Here is a 16,590-nt window from a genome sequence, read left to right as displayed (position 1 = left end):
CTAATGTCAGTAGTGTTGATGCTCATGTGAAGGGAAAGTGTTTCTGTGCATATCGACCATTATCTCCTCATCTGAGACCGGTGAAGCCACGTCTCATAGAGCGCGTGTCATCCCTCACTACCCAGCGCCCTGACAGACTTGATGTAATGATGATGAATGCTTCATGTCGCAGTATGAGCAAAGTCTGTCATTAAAGAGGAGTCAAAGTCAGCAAGCTGACTCAGTAACGTCAGTCATACTGTTCTGTGCGGTTTGCAAGTATTAACCACTAAAAGTCAGACGCACCAATTAAAGCTGTAGCAGCAAAACTTCAGAGAGTATTGAAATGAAATTCTGGTGTTTTTTTGTTTATGAATTCAACTTTCATCAGTAAGAAGAAAATTGACTAATTTTATCTTTCAAAGTTATGTAGCCTCACCTTAAAGGTCCCATATTTTATAAAGGTCTCTGTCCATGTGTAGTGTGATTATAGATCAGGTCTAGGTTCTGTATTAATACTGTGAAAGTATCAAAGCCTCAGTCCACAGAGAAATGCACACAGCCTGTATTCAGAAACTGAGCCTTAAAACCAGCCGTCAGGACTTCTGGAACTTTGTGATGTCACAACGAAGCAGACAAACCCCGCCCACATGTACCCGCCATCCAACCTCGCAGGATTTGGTTTTATTTGAAGTGTGTCCATGAAATCTGCTATGTTTCTATTCGATCAATCAGAAAACAGTCAGCCAATCAGGAGAGAAGAGGCTGACTGATTGATAGAATAAAAACATGGCTGACCTGTTGCAGCTCCAGAGAGAAGCTACACAAACTACAATGAGATGGTTTTTGGTACTTAAACTCACAAATATATATATATATATATATATTCTTATGGAGAATAAAACTTCAAATAAAACATATGGGACCTTTAACACTATATTAAAGTGATACTGTGCTATGTACAGCTATACGAGTCGGGCCATGAAGACAGAGGACGCCTGGGATCACATCACAGGACGTATCCAGACATCAACATCACTCTAACAAACAGCAGATTTCATTTGTGCTCTAAAGTGAAAAACACTAACCGAGAAAGCGATCATAATTTACACACTCAACGCTTCATCCCACCAACTCCAGTGTAGTTCCTGTATCCTGTTCGCTGCGGAGAAGCTGTTGTGACAGTCAGCAACAGTTGCTGCTGCATAACACTCAGCCCCCCCCAAAAAAAAACGTTTACTTTACTCATGTCCGCGAGGCGGCCGTGAACGCATCCTCTTGCCCGTCTCTTCCCCATAGACACATGCCGCTGTGGATTTCCATCAAGGCCGCTTTTAATGGGAGCTGTTGTAATCACTGCCTGTAGGCCTACGGGCGTCACTGGTTTAATCTTGGTTCCAAACTCCTCAGGCCCCAGGCTCTCTCATGTGTCAGCCTCGCTTTCATCACACGGGGGAGAAAAACATGGAGGGATACCTTCAAACCACTGAAATATGTATAGGCGTACCCTGACACCAACAAATGCGTGCAGTTTGTGCCGGCTGAGTGGGTGACTCGGGTGCCTTGAATTTCAACACCAGTGCAGCAGCACGTACATGCTGCGCTCCACTTTGGTGTTCGCCTCCAACAGGAGGGGGAAAGAAACGTGCAACACGGCTTACTGTCGGCGCTCAGAAGAGCAACAGGGACAATCGAGAGTGCAGCGGTAGAGTAACAAAGTGTCTCCGGCTTGTTCTTTCCCCTCTCTCTCTCTCTCTCTTTCCCTGTTTCTGTCTGTCTCTGCTGCTTTGATGCGTTTCCATGAGAACAGTGAGACAGAGCAGGTAGGTGTTGTTGCCCCTGGTGTAGGAACAACCAGACTGCACAGAGAGGAAGCTGCGCTGGAAGATTTTTTATTTATCTGTTTTCTCCAGCCAAAGCACTTTGAGGGAAGTCAAGGCGAGGTTTCACTTGTGCACACATGTGGCCTCGCACATGTACAATAAAATTTAAAAATAGCACACAGCTACTGTTTACCGTCACACCACGACATACTCTGAAGAACATGATAATGCGCATGCGAATGCCGAGATCTGAATAGTGGTGATGCAGATTATTTTGTTCTCCATCGTCGTATCCTTTTAAAAGTCAAAATGAAATAACAGTGAGTGTGTTACGTGGAAGCGACTGTATTCTGACGAAGCAGCAGCACCCACGGGAGATTTTGTATCTCTCGGGAATCAGACAACTTTAAAGATTCAGGCTCCTCCGTACATACAAGGTTACACGGGGCTGCAGAGATCCCATTTGTGCGAGCCTGAGAGTCTCTCAATGCCATTTAGAGCCTTCTTGGACACCATGACAAAGTAGAGTGGTGCAGTACTATTCATCTTCCAGCTGTGGCCAGGAGCCTCTGACACCCCAGCAGACAGAGGGAAATGAAAAGAGGGTGCAGCAGCAGCAGCCAATGGCGCCGTACTTTATCTGCCGAGAGACTTGGCTTATCCTCCAGCTGTGTGGGCACTGCCTTTGAATGCAAACAATATGGCTGCAGAATGTAGGGCAGGCAAGAAAAGAAGCTTGTACGGTTAAGTTCCGGCTGCAAAAGCTCTCAGTGAACTTTCTCTGCAGAGGATTTTGAAGTTGCCACGTCTTTAGACGGGGAGGTATTTGCATGACTGTGAACTTATTGTTGAGTGTCAGATTAAAGGATAAATCCGGTTTATTACAACTGGAGTCTTATTTTTTTTTAGCCTTGGCCATCGTTCCTCTTGGTTATTGTACAGACACTGGACTCATAAAAATAACTGCTGAAATCTGGGAACACGGTGACGTGGAACAAAGTTCAGTCGGGGAGGAAACACAAACAGTCACATTGTAAACAAGCGGATTAGCTAAGAGTCAGTGGTTCTCAACTTTTTCCAACTCATGCCCGGCTCGCAAATGTTGGTGGCCCACATCCGACCCCTTCTCTGAACACTTTTTATTTTAATGAGTGAACATTCAGGACTGAACGGAAAGAAGGAGGAAGGTTAATTTTTCTCTTTTCTGGGGGGGAGAGATCACTTCTAGATTCATCATCTTTTAATTCCTCCCTGTTGCTAACCACCTCCATTTTGATTTTCCAGTTATTGCCAGAGATGTAATCTTTTTTTAAACATTTAAAAACATTATTTATTATTTATATTAATATATATAGATTTTTATTATTACATCTTTTCACTAAAATTGGGTTGGGAGCCACTGATCTAAGTCACATTATTTGGAGGTAACTCTGTCAGGGTGATCATTTTATTGCTCCGCTCTTTATCTCTTCAAAATGGGTTTGAGCTTTCAACCGTTTCCCATGGTCTTCATCAGCAGTTGTGATGACAATGGCTCGGATGAAAAGTGTGAGATGTGGTTGAAAGCTCAGGAAAAAAATTAATCCAGTGTAAGTGGTTCTGGAGCTGCGATTCTTTTGTCTTTATTTTGTCGGACTATCTTTTCAAGGTCAAGAGTGAAATTTCATGCTCAGGAGCCAAAATGTAATAAAAGCAGAACATGAGAATATGAGATGGCTGTATTGAGTATAAAATGTCACCGTCACAATGCTTGTGTCATCACCGCTCCACAAGTCGCTCGGTATGCTAGAGTCATCTTTGTCACATAGAAATTCAATTTTGAATATCCTTCGGCCAAAGACAAGACCATATTTCCTCCACAGCGGGAGTAGCCAGCAGGTAAGGTCTCACTCCTTCAGATTTCTTGTAACAAGTAAAAATTTATTGGCTACACTTAATCATTTCTCCAGTAAAAGTGTGAATTACAAGGAACACTATTGACGATCTTTCTGATTTTCTCCGGCAATTTAAAAGCTATCTGTCTATGTAAGAGCCGTTGAAATGATGGGCAGTAATTTAATCTGTGCTGCTGAAATTGCACTTTGATAGAGACTGAGAGAGAGAGAGAGAGAGAGAGAGAGAGAGAGAGAGAGGGGAGAAGTACAGAGCAAAATGTCTCATGGGTCATCTTTTTTGAGTTGACATGAGTTGAAACAAAGCTGCAAAACCCACCTCTCTAGTTTGTTGTAGTTCAACATTAACATCATAAAACAAGGAAGTGAGGGAATCTGCCCCTGTGCTGTTTCAACACCCTGCAGCACCGAATTTCACCACCTCTGATCTGCAAAGTTTAAACTTGTGTTGAAAACAGGAGACGGGGAAAAACAAGTTCCACCTGGAGATGCAGATGTCAATGTAAGCCAAACTAACCCCCGTGAATTTCACCAGGCCAGTAATTAAATAATCATTTTCTGGTTATTCATCCACTACTAAAATGAAACTGCAATCCATTAGTTAATAACTACAAAGTAATTAGTTTCAAACGATAATCCACAGACTGCTCTGTGAACACTTTACACAGGAGGCAGTAATACTAGTTCATAAACTGTTATAAGTACAAGAGCAACAGACAACTGAAACATATTAATTATAACATGTTTTAACATTAAAACTTATAAACCAACATTGCCAAATCGTAAAATACCATGTGTAACTTTCTGTAAAACAAACTCGGAGTAATAGCTAGCGCTCAGCCAGCAGTAAACATGCTAGCAGATTAGCTCACTAGCTGTATCGCTAGCTCGTCTACCACTGTCACGTGACCCTCATCTTGCAGGTTGTATCGGTCCCTCACGAGTCTCCCACTGCGGCCGACTGTCAATGCAATCGCTAGAAGTAAGTCGGGCTATATTCGCACTACGCCATGGTCACATGATTTCAACATCACCACCACTGAAGCTTCCAACTTTCGTGTTCAGTGTGATGATGTTTAATGTCCCCGACAACCTCTGTAGTGTCATTTAACCACTTGTTAGCAACTGCATGTTTAAGACAGTAAGTGCTTACTGCATACGTCGTAGATTATATGTGATATATATATATACGTATATCTTGAGCTTGTATTGACCATATTTCAGACATCTCACAAATAAAACAATGGAACAGGAAGTGCAAAAATGCTAACTTATTTCCAGGTTTTGGGAATCATTGTATTGCTGCTCATGCTAGCAGCACGGCTCTAGGGAGCGTTGACAGCTTTGTGTGGACAAGATGTAGAAATATACTTGTAATCAAAGCGATAAATCAGTTTTTCCTTTGTAATAAACTAATAAAAATTTCAAAAATTCTGTTTTCACTTGTCATTATGGGGGTGTTGAGTTTACTATGATCAGGGAAACTTGCAATTTTTCACTAGCCATCAATCTATACTCAATAATCGAGCCAAAGCCCAGATTTAAACCCTTTATAACATCTGTGGAGACGCTTCCCATCCACTGACACAGCTATCATACTCATATATACATATAATATAGGGTAAACACAATGTGCCCTTTAAAAGGAGGGCAGGTAGATATGTGAGGGTTATGTTCCTAAAAATAAACAACTTTCAACAAAACAGAACTTCATTTACATATATATATATATATATGGTCTATGCTTGTAGCCAACTGTAATTATTTTTGCCATGGAGTTAAACTGTTGTGTGGCAGCCAGCCCGGCAAACAGCCACAGCAGGACGTTTGTGTTTGCTTGTCAAGCAGTCGGAGGCAAAGTGACTCCACGGCCCTGGAACAGCAGTCTTGTCTCTGCAGCTTCCCCTCATGTTGTCTCGCTCTCAGCAGAACACATTAACATTTAATGGGGGAGCAGTCAATTCATCTACCACATAAAAATAAAAAAATAAAAAAAAAAGAAATTAATTGGAATTTGCAGTGGAAAATTTAGCCACCCTGACATTTGCCACTCATGTTCATTTCACCTCCCTCAGGAGCTCCTGCTCTATTGTTGCTGAAATCACAGGGCTGTCCACTGAAATGTCGAATGGCTGCTTCCTTTACTTTGCATAGCGATTATAATGACTCATCCTCTTACAGAAGAGCTAATCTTAGCATCCATTTAGCAAAGAAGTGTTCCACTATTATGACAAGTGACCCCTATTTCTTTTCATGGAAACGACTGCTTCCCGCCTGAATCAGAGAATGGCCGGCAGGCACATAATTCAAATACTGTCCAGAAAAGTGCTGCGCCTGCAAATTACAAAGAAGGCCTTGAACTGCATGAAATATTAAAGCATTAAGACCCGATGAGGAAGTAAGCCACGGGATCTCACCAGTAACTGGAATCAGATGAAAGGATGAGGGCTGGTGTTGGTGACTCTGTGAGAAAACGTCTGGCCTTTCTCCCCCATCGAGGGCAAACGAATAAACCCCAGTGAGAGGACAATCCACTCAAGGTATTGGAGGCTGATGAAAGCAAGATGATACACAGCAGAAATTCTCTCAGGACCAATTGTGCTAGAGACATAAAGACATAATGTACTGTCTTATGTTAAAAAATGAGGGTGTGCATGCAGTTAAAGAATAATTACATCCTACATTAAAGAGTGCTTGCCTCTATGCCACCATCTGAATGATTAAATATTGTAAGTGAAAAATCTTAAAAGACAGCAGAAATAAAAGCAGATAGAAATGATAAAGGTTGAGAACACGGGCGTAAATGCAGGAGGAAAGAACGAAGAAATGAACAAGGGCAGCCAGAAGAAAAAAAGAGAGAAAGAAAGTAAAACAGACAAAATGAAAGGAGGCACAAAGAGCAGCAGTGAAAAAGGGAGAGCGAAAACCCAGATCAGCGGGTAATCAAGCATGAGGCAGTTGTGCAAAATTTACAGCAGTAATTTGGAATCCCACAGCCCTGGCATCTGGATCGAGAGGGAGGCACAACAGATTCTCATTTGCCAGAAACAGTCCATGCTTGGTGGGCGTTTCTGTCACCGCTTCCCTCTCCCTCCCTCCCTCCCTCCGTCTCCAGAGTTCTTCTTCACTCTGCACGGCGCACAAATGAAACCTGCGTCACAAGACAGGCAGCATATCTCCACTATACCTGAGCAGCCAGCCTTGAAGACACAATGCCAGGAGGGATCATTTCAGTTGTGGAGGGCAAAAGAAAAAAGAAAAAGAAAAAGAAAAAAGAAAATGTGAATTGATAGACTCAGCAGACAAAGAGAAGGACACTTCTTTCTCAGCTCCCTCCGACGTGACGTGCCCTTTCAAAGTAACAATCTGCACTGCCGTCAAATCCATCTAACATGCAAATATTCTCCAGGGAATCTTTCTGCCCATTTGTAGGGGCCCCGACACGTGGATGGGGTTGCCAGGGATTGTAGATATGCACTATTTCAGGGCCCCAAGAGAGCAGTTTCCATGGGGCCCAGACTTAGCAGCAGCCTCCCTGGAGGGGGGAGACCACAAAGCACAGAGACCACAGTGGTAATTTATGCTGCTATTTAATTTCCCAGAAGGACAAAGCAGAGCCCAAAAGAGATAAAGTCCACTTACTGTACATGTGTTTACAGATTGAATTGGCTAATGAACTCGTTTTGGCTAACGACTTTTACCTGCGCTCCGTTCAAAACGATCCATTCACTCATTTTCAGTGGCTTGTGGAGGTCTGATCAGGAGCCTCCGGCGACGTCCTGGAGGGCTTTTTTCCAGGTCAGACGAGGGGGGGGGGACGGGGGACTCATCCGGTGAGTTCAGCTTGCACCTGGGCTCTCCTCCCAGGTGGACATTCCCAGAATGCCTCTAACAGGAGGTGTCCCATGGAGCCAGTTTCAGATGCCAGAAAAGAACGACATCATGTGACACCCTTGTCGGGGAGGGGGGGGGGGACACAACGAGAAACTCACACACATTTTCAGACAGTCTCTCCTGGAAGGCATCGATACGAGTCCAGACACCCGACCAGGAAACTCGTGTTAAAGCTGCAGTAGAACATTGTACCACTTTACAACAAGACCACGCTAATGGCTCACTATTTGGCAAGTTCAAGTTACTTACTACTCATTAATAAATGGTGATGTGTTTTACACTTTTACTAGTTATAAAAGTTTTACGAAAACAGGGAGATGGATGGAGGGAGAATCACAGAGATGCGACCAGGTAAAGGAAGGTCACAGACTGTGTTTTACCTGGAATGATAAAGTCGTAAAGAAGAGACTGAGCAGCAGAGAGCATCTCCACATGTGATATGATCATGTGATCTGCCGGATGAAACTGGTTCATTGTTAGTAACTGAACAAATGTGTGATGGAGCAGCAGGTACAGAGAAATGTGGGCTCACTATTTGGCAAGCAGCAGCTCACTGTTGCCCTTTTTTTTATTATCTAATGTGTCATAACAGCCCATAAATGATTTGTTAAAGCTGATAAATAAACTAGTTATAAACCATTTGTAAATCCTTTATAAGGGGAGTCTGATTGTAAAGTGGTACTGAGAAGTTTTGGCTGCAGATCAACTGGTAAAAAAAAAAAAGGAGAAATTTGCCAGAGATTTGAAGGAGATACTTCACCTTGAGCAACAATTTCTTCAAAAACAACTCGATGAGGCAATCTACATTTTCCAGACAGTAAACTGCGCCCGGAGAGTTTGAGATGCTGACCAGGTCACAGCTTGATGAGGCCAGGAGAACTCCATCATCAGCAAAAAAAGAGCCCAGATTCAATCCAACGGTCATGAATGTGGCTGCTCTCCAAATCCTCAGCCGCAGCTTGAAAATTCACTCTGTAAATTAGCATTTTGATGGAGTGGGTTACACGTCACCTCACACTCCATCAGCGTCATCATCAAACATGCAGGTCCGAGGAGAAACTTTGGTTTTCCCTTAATCAAAAGTGCTCATGTAAACACGGCCTTACTGTTCTGTATCTGCAGCTGAAACTACAGCACACTGACAATCATCTGCATATATATTTATATATTTACACACCAGTGTTTTGTTCGTCACGTTGACTTTCCAGACACGCTGCTGCAACAAAAAACTGAAAAACAAAACAAAACAAAACAAAAATCAGTCACTGTTCGTTTTTACAGCTGCAGGTTGCAAATGAAATTGAAAGAGAGGTGAGCTGCTCGAGGAAAAGTTCTCTTGCATCCTCCGACAACGCAGAGCCAATCCCCCGCGGCCTGTTGGGACAGAACCAGAATCATATAATGATTTCACTTTTAATCTGGCTGAGTGTTTGATCACGGCCCGTTACTTCGAAGACATTTTTCCTCTTGTACTTCATGAACGTAACAGCAAGGTAATTTGTAAAAGTACAGCAACAGTCTGCACCGGGACACAGTCTGCTGTCGATAACGTTTTAATAAATAAATAAATAAATAAATGAATGAATGAATGAAAGAATGAATAAAGCATTGAGCACGTTTCTGCATCACATCGGTGATATTCATTTGAATTAATGGCCAAGTGGTGCACTTCACAGCTTTCAAACTCTGGTTACTCAGAGGAACAGCCTGTCGTTTAATTAGAAAACTCTTGGCTCCATTGTGGTGGTGTTGGGGGGGGCGGGGGCGGGGGAGGTGTTACCACTGATTGAGCACTCTGTTTTCAAACCTATTTAGAAGACAAGAATGCAGGAGGAGGAGAGGCAGAGGAAGGGTGTGATCGTATCGGAGAGAAGATGAGAACATTACCTGCGAAAGCGTCGGCAGGTTTCCATTCAGCCAGGTGATTCCTCTTGTTAACGCACCTGCTGAAGGAGAGGGAGGAGCTTGGGCGGCGGCATTAGTTGTCATATTATGTGTGCGGCCGGCACATTGTCACAGCTGGGCCCGCAGCTCTTTACACAAGCTAAATATGTTGTGGCTGCGTTGGCCTGTGGATAACGAGCCCCAGCGACGGCCCCCGCCGCCGGCCTCTTTCTGGACCTGCAGCAGTATCGAGTAAATGCCATAATGCTCCCATGATGTCTTCCTATGGAGGGAGTGGGCCACCGCCGCCTGCTCGCCTGTGGTTTCGCTGTGTAATGAAATATGTCTCCCTTGATGTATGGCTGCAGGAGAAGCCCAAATCGAAAATTGAATCACACTAACTTAATTTGTGGTCGGGGCAATCAAATTACTTGTTTTGGCTGCAGTGCTGACGATGAATTCATCTTTGTGACAAAGCTGTCACAGCAGCGTAAAGGGGGCGGAGGAGACGGGGTGTGTGTGTGTGTGTGTGTGTGTGTGTGTGTATGTGTGTACTGTAACGGGTGACAGTGAGAAGAAGTTAGCAGAGGGATTTAGCATCAGTGCAGCTGTATGTATGTACAGCACTGTGCCGGCGTGGTGACCACCTCCTGCTGTGAATCTGAAGTCAGGGAAAGAAAAAAGCGTGACGTTCCTCTCTCATGAGTTTCATAAGAGCAACAGGAAAAGGTTTTTTTTTTTGTTGTTGTTGTTGTTGTTGTTGTTCCAGCAGCCAATGAACAGCTACAGATGTAAGCAGCTTACGTAGGCTCGGGTTGCCCTGTGGACTGGTTAGGAGAGAAAGTGTCAGAAAGAGTAGACGTCTACAGTATGTGTTCGTTTTCTACTGCAGCAGCTGAACAGCTGAGCTGCTCATTAAAGGTTCACATCATCCAAAGGGTTAGGGTTAGTTTGTTTTGTTTACCTACATTTACAGATATCTCTCTCTGTTTTCTGTATTCTAATACAATGGAGGTGAATGGTTTTATTCACTGGTGCTCGAAGTTTCCAAAATCTATATTTCAACCGGGCTGAGTCTCTTCGTCAAGGCTCCCAATAAGCTCACAATGACAATGTTAGCATGCTGGTGTAATGTTTACCGCGGTCATCTTAGCCCGACGGTAGCACGCCAGTTAGCAGTAGCGCTAGGTCGAGTTGAAGCTGAACAACTTGACTTTATCCCGTTACTTCGCGATAACGGGAGCAATCCTCGGCTTCCGCACTTGACATCAGTGCGGGAGGTATTTGGTCATAAAACATAGCTTTGTACAAGTCTAATAAAATGTCAAGACATTTTTCGGGGAAGATAAAAGGTTGTTGAGATGTTTCTTTCCAAATCGAGAAACATTTTTACAAAAACTATTTTGGGAAAATGTTCTTTTGTTCAACAGAAACCTACATCACTGGCGTTACCAGAGACCGACTCTCAACCATGTGATGCATGTGAAGCATGTTGATGACCAAACAATCCCCAGAGAGGAAAAGTGATAGCTACTGTACGTGCTTGTACCTTCAGCAGGTCGTGTCATGGGCTTCTTCGGGGGAGGAAGTGCGGCAGGGTCAAACTCAGCGGTGGACTCGTGGCTGATGCGAGGAGGCACAGAGGGTGGGGGCAGCATTTTGTGTGTCACTCCTTCTTCCTTCCCCTCGCTTCACACATTGTGAAGACCAGCGCCGCGGGCGTGGAATAGTTATGCGCCAAATAGATCTAATAAAAGCAGGAAAAAAACAAAAAAAAACAAGAGTTTTTACTCAGCGAGGTGAACACGCCGAGCGGGATTAACGAGTTGCAAGATTTGTTCCCTGTTCAACCAATTTCCCCGATTGGGAATAAGTGTGTGATGGGCCATCGCAAATAAAGGCTCTCCATGCATTCACACGCGTACTTGGTGTTCCTCCGTGGCAACGTTGAAAGCGATTGATGCAACACACACATGAAGCACATTTAAAAGAGTGAGGTGCCCTTTTCATCCAGCCAAGCGGAGGAGATAAATAAATGTATTCAGGGGCCAAAACTCACACAGAGACGGATAAACACCCTCGTGTCCGACCGGTTTCAGCAGCTCAAACCCGACACAGTTCAGTGTCGCTAATGATTGTGGCTCCAAAGAAACAACCACCGTTTGAATGTTGCTCCTGGTGCGATGGTGTGGCCTCGATCTGATCTCTGATCAGTATAATAAACCACTCACCTCATCTACATTTTATTTGTGTTTTGGGCGTTCTGACATAATTTAAGAGGACATCAAATGGCTAATGAAGAAGAAAAGGGGGGGATTCATCATTAAGGACAATAGGACATTAACTGCAGAGACGTATGATTTAAAATCTTTGATGTTAATGATGCACGCTCACATCCAGCTCTTCTTCTGCAGGCTGAGTGCTTTTATTTATTTTATTTTTTGGGAAGTCACTTTGGACTAAATGCATCTGCCATATGATTATAAAGTGATATTGTGTCAGTGTGACATTAAAGCCGTGTGGTGATGAAGTTTAAGCACAGACTGAATGTAAAAGTCACCGCTCAGCACGTCTTTTAAATGCTGTTTAAATACATAACGATGTCTCACCCACTTTACTTTATTATATTTTTACGTTTATTATTTATTCATTCTTTCTGTTACTATTCTTCCATTTCATTTTATATTAATGTTTTAAAAGTTACATCAGTGTTTTTAACATGTTTTCATGTTGTTTTTATGTCTTTTCATGTGATGCACTATTATCATCACAACACTGTAAATTAGACAAACCTGATATGGACTTGATTATAACTGTGATGGATTATTAAGTGTGTTAACGTATAGCTAACATCGAAATGAATGCAAATCAATAGAAGCCTGAAACAGCAGATAAAGTAGAAACAAGTAGTGTTTGGTGCTACAGTTTGAAGTGGGAGGGTTGATGTTAATTTGACTTTCATATTTGTCTTATCTGGCCTGGAGTGATGAATAGCTAATGAGAAGTTAAATATATTTTTAAAGTAAGTCGCCCAACGTTTACAATAAACTGAAAACACGAGAGCAGCACCAAACCGAAACAGCTGATCGATGAGCTGAACCTCACCATAAGGCTGCAGGTTCAGGTGATAACTCTCCGCAGCTTCATCACCACCGCCGCCGCCAACGACCCCCTTTCACATTTACACATATGTATTCGTGATTTGCAGATTTAAAACCTCACGTATGGTCCTTTGTTTTTAATTAATACACTCACTTTAGTGGATGCCACGGTTTAACTCAACACCTGACACATCACTGTACGTTATGAACCCTGGCTTTCCAGCAGCACAACCCTCGCATCCGGGGCCATCCCACGTCTCATTAACAACCTCAGCATAACAAATCTGTTGCTGCGATATGTTGATTTCACTGTCGTACGCAGGGAAAGCGCTCCGCTCTTGGCTTCTTAAGGACAGGCGACAGCATCCTAAAAATAGTCTGTTTACCCTCCTGTGTTTTGTTGGGCCCCGTGTCCTACTGTGACTCTCTGTGCCAGCTCACTGTTTTTGCATTGGCAGTGTCACCTTCGATCGCCTTAAGAAGAGAGTGAGCAGATGAGCTGCTGCTGGAGAGGAAGAGGTCGACACGAAACAAGGACCGAAGAGATGGGGCGATATTCAAAGACGGAGAGATGTAGAAAAGGGAAGACGAGAGGGAGGGAGGCTGCAGCAGAGTCAGTGATGAAAGAGGAGAAAATTGGAGGGATGCGGGGAGGACTTTGGAGCTTTAGAAAGAGACAGCTTTTAAGAAAGTGAGGGGGATGGAGGGAGAGATTGAGAGGGAAAAAAGCTCTAGGGAGAGGGCAGAGATGGAGTTTAAAAAAAGACAGAAAGAGAGAGAGTAGGCAGACTGAATGAAAACATCTGGGGAGAGAGAGAGAGAGAGAGAGAGGGGAGTAAAAATGCAGGGGGGGTGGGGGGGTAAAAGTGTGTCAAAGACAGCCACTGCTCTTTTGAGAGCTCTCTCCACGTCCTGGCGGGGCACCACTCTGCTGTCAGGTCCACCTTTCGCGGACAAGGACTGCTTGTCACGTTAATGGCCTGGAAGGAAGACCGTGTCACTTTATCACCTCGCCGCGACGCCAACATGGCCGTGGCTTTTGTCTCCTCGGCTCCCTCTCCGCTCCACAACTCCCTGGAAGTGACTAATTGATCCTGGGAGACGGGGGGGGGTTTTTGTGTCTCGCGGGCTGATGAACAATGTGAGAAAAAGCCACTGATAAAAAGGGGGGGGGGGTGGGGGGCAGGATGTGCGCCCGGCTCGGGATAATGTAGCCTACTGTCTGCTGCAGTGCTATCTCATTTCCCCACACAAAAGTAACATCGCCACTTTGTAAATGAAAGTCAGTCAGGCGAAAGATGCCCCTCACGCTCTGGCGGCCCCTTCTTGAGATAATGGGCGCATACACATTATTTCTGTAGACACAAGATCGACTCAAGAAGAAAAAAAAAAAAAGCAGTGTGTGGGAAGTAAATGAAATTTATTCAAGTGTGTGTGTGTGTGTGTGTGTGTGTGTGTGGCTCCTGTATCCAACCCTCCAAGCATTCCTAAGTATTCTCACAGCAACGCAGAGAATGATTGGTGGGCTTATATCCTGTAACATGCATCCAACTGCTTCACAGCAAGACTCGCATATCTCCACTCATCGCTGCTGGATTCAGCCCCTTCTTGTCTGAAGCTGTTGTTTACTCATCTGCCTGTTGATGCTAAATGCCCCAGGATGCAAACAAGAGGGGTAAAAAAAAAAAAAAAAAAAAAAAAAGGGGGTGGGGGTGGGGTGGGGGTGGGGGTGGGGGCAGTTGAGCAAACACTGCGGCGCAAAAAAGAAATCATCTACATTTAAAGGAGGAGGAGGAGGTTTAGGCCACAGAGCGCCGGTGGAAATAAGCCAAGAGAACAGAAGTGTGGAAAGCTATCTAAAGGAGGCGAGAATCCCCCCCCCCCTCCTCCTCTTCCTCCTTCAATAGCTCTGGCCTTGTCAGATATGGTTATGCTTATTGGAGACACAGGGGAGGGGGGTCAGTGCACCAGCATGCCTCAGAACATCACCGCGCCTGGGCTGTGATAAGAATAGTGCACTGAATCATAGCTTACAGTGCAGTTATGTGTATGGATGATGCATGGTGAATGAATTGAAGATAAGGCCAAGGAGCTGGATGGGCTGGACACAGCTACACTTCTCTACAACGCAGAGGGTGTGTGTGTGTGTGTGTGTGTGTGTGTGCGCAGATCCATTCGTCTTGTGAATCACAATTTTCAAGGCTGGAGGATCCTTGGAAGGCTGAATTACACGTAAGAGGGATTTAAGTTTCCTTTATTTGCTCCCTCTCCTCATTTCTCCTGTCCCTGACTTGATGTCTTCTGGAGGGAAATGGTCTGAGGGAGGAAGGAAGATATTAACGCAACAACTAAAGTGCATTGTTTGGTTGATAAAATGCCAGAGAACAGGGAGAAATGATGGTTACCCGTTTCTAGACACATCTTCAAATTGCCTCTTTTGTTCGGCCAAGAGTCTGAAACCCAAAGATAGAAAACATAGAGAAGCTCACTCCCTCTTTGCTATGGATAGTCCACTATGTATCGACTTTCTGCCATCTTATTTAAGTAAGCGTGGAATGATATATAAATAGTAACTACAGTGCCCTAAGTGCCCTTAATCATAAGTGAAATCTCAATTTAACGCTCGAGTGCTGGATGAAACTTGAGTGTTTATTCTCAAAGTGGAGTCCGGGGACCCCCCAGGGGTCTGGAGGGAGTTCCTGTGGATTCCCAGCATAAAGGGGAATAATTTATTTCTACTGTAAAAGCAAACATCTTACCAGCTGTGGGACCCTGGGACAAAATCTTATCAAGTGGGGGGTCTGAGGTCTAATTTGTGTCAGTTTAAGGGTCCTTGATGTAAAGTTTTCTCTGCCGCTGAACGTGGTTTCTTGCCGGGAGCACGTGGTGGTGGTGATTATCGCTTGAGAAGAGCTTCGGACATCGCTGCGTCCTCCAAGCAGCGCCGCGTCTTCAGGGCGGATCGGAGGCTGCAGTGAGTCGCTATCGGAAAATGACAAGACGAGAAAGAAAAAACAAAAAAGACGCGATGGAGACAAGAGTTAACATTGATGTTTGTTTCCACCTCTGGAGACAGATGTTGGTGAGTAAAGGAATGAAGTTTGGTGCTGAACTAGACCTGTCAGTAAACAGCTGTCAATGCTAACGTTAGCTATGTAGCAATAGCAAAACTTTGAAATTGTGCAATCGTCTGGGACTATTTTCAGTCGCGGATACAGACAACACACATTTGTTGCACTAGTATTTACAGCATCGCGGTAACGAAGGAACGTGTCTGTACGACACAGAGGAACAACATCCATCAGACTGCATCCACACGGTCGATCAACACGCAGGAAAATAAATGAAAGGTTATTGTTGGATGCTCAGAGCAACACTAGACCTTTGATGCAGTAAAAGCTCAGAAGCAGCTGCTAGTTTCCAGTGAATCACAACAGTGACCCGGCGAGCACAACACCGAGGCCCGGGAAATGGAAGTAACTGTAAAGGAAGGATTAATTACAGCTTCCCCTGCCGGGACATTAAACTGTCTGCTGTGAAAAAGGTCTGTTCGATCTTGGTTATTGAATGTTTCAGTTCGAGTTTCAGCCCAAAGTCCTGTTTCTGAGCGTCGCTGCAGAGACCTCCTGAAGTCCGCCATGATTTAAGATTTTACCGGAGAAGCAAAGGCTAGATCAACAGTTATGAACCCACTTGAAAACATTAGCTTCCCCTCCATTTTCTCACAGTACCCCCCACCATCTCATCCCATTCCTCCTGGTTTCTCTTCTCCCACCCCCCCCACCCCCTCCTCCCTCTATCACACCCTAATCGTTGAGACTTACAGAAAAATCAATTTCCACTACCCAGTGGAAAGGCCCAATGTTTCACCACTGTGTCTGATTGATGATGCGCAGACGCCATCTCACACCCCACTGCTTTTTATAGCACCTCAGAGTTGGTCGCCATTCAGCGCATTTTTATGGCAAATAATAACAGGAGATGTAATAGCTATTCCCCCTGGTGAGTAAATCTGAG

This window comes from Seriola dumerili, unplaced genomic scaffold (genome assembly GCF_002260705.1).
Source record: "Seriola dumerili isolate Sdu_G_001 unplaced genomic scaffold, Sdu_1.0 BDQW01000190.1, whole genome shotgun sequence".
Taxonomy (NCBI): Eukaryota; Metazoa; Chordata; class Actinopteri; order Carangiformes; family Carangidae; genus Seriola; species Seriola dumerili.
This window is presented reverse-complemented; position numbering follows the sequence as displayed.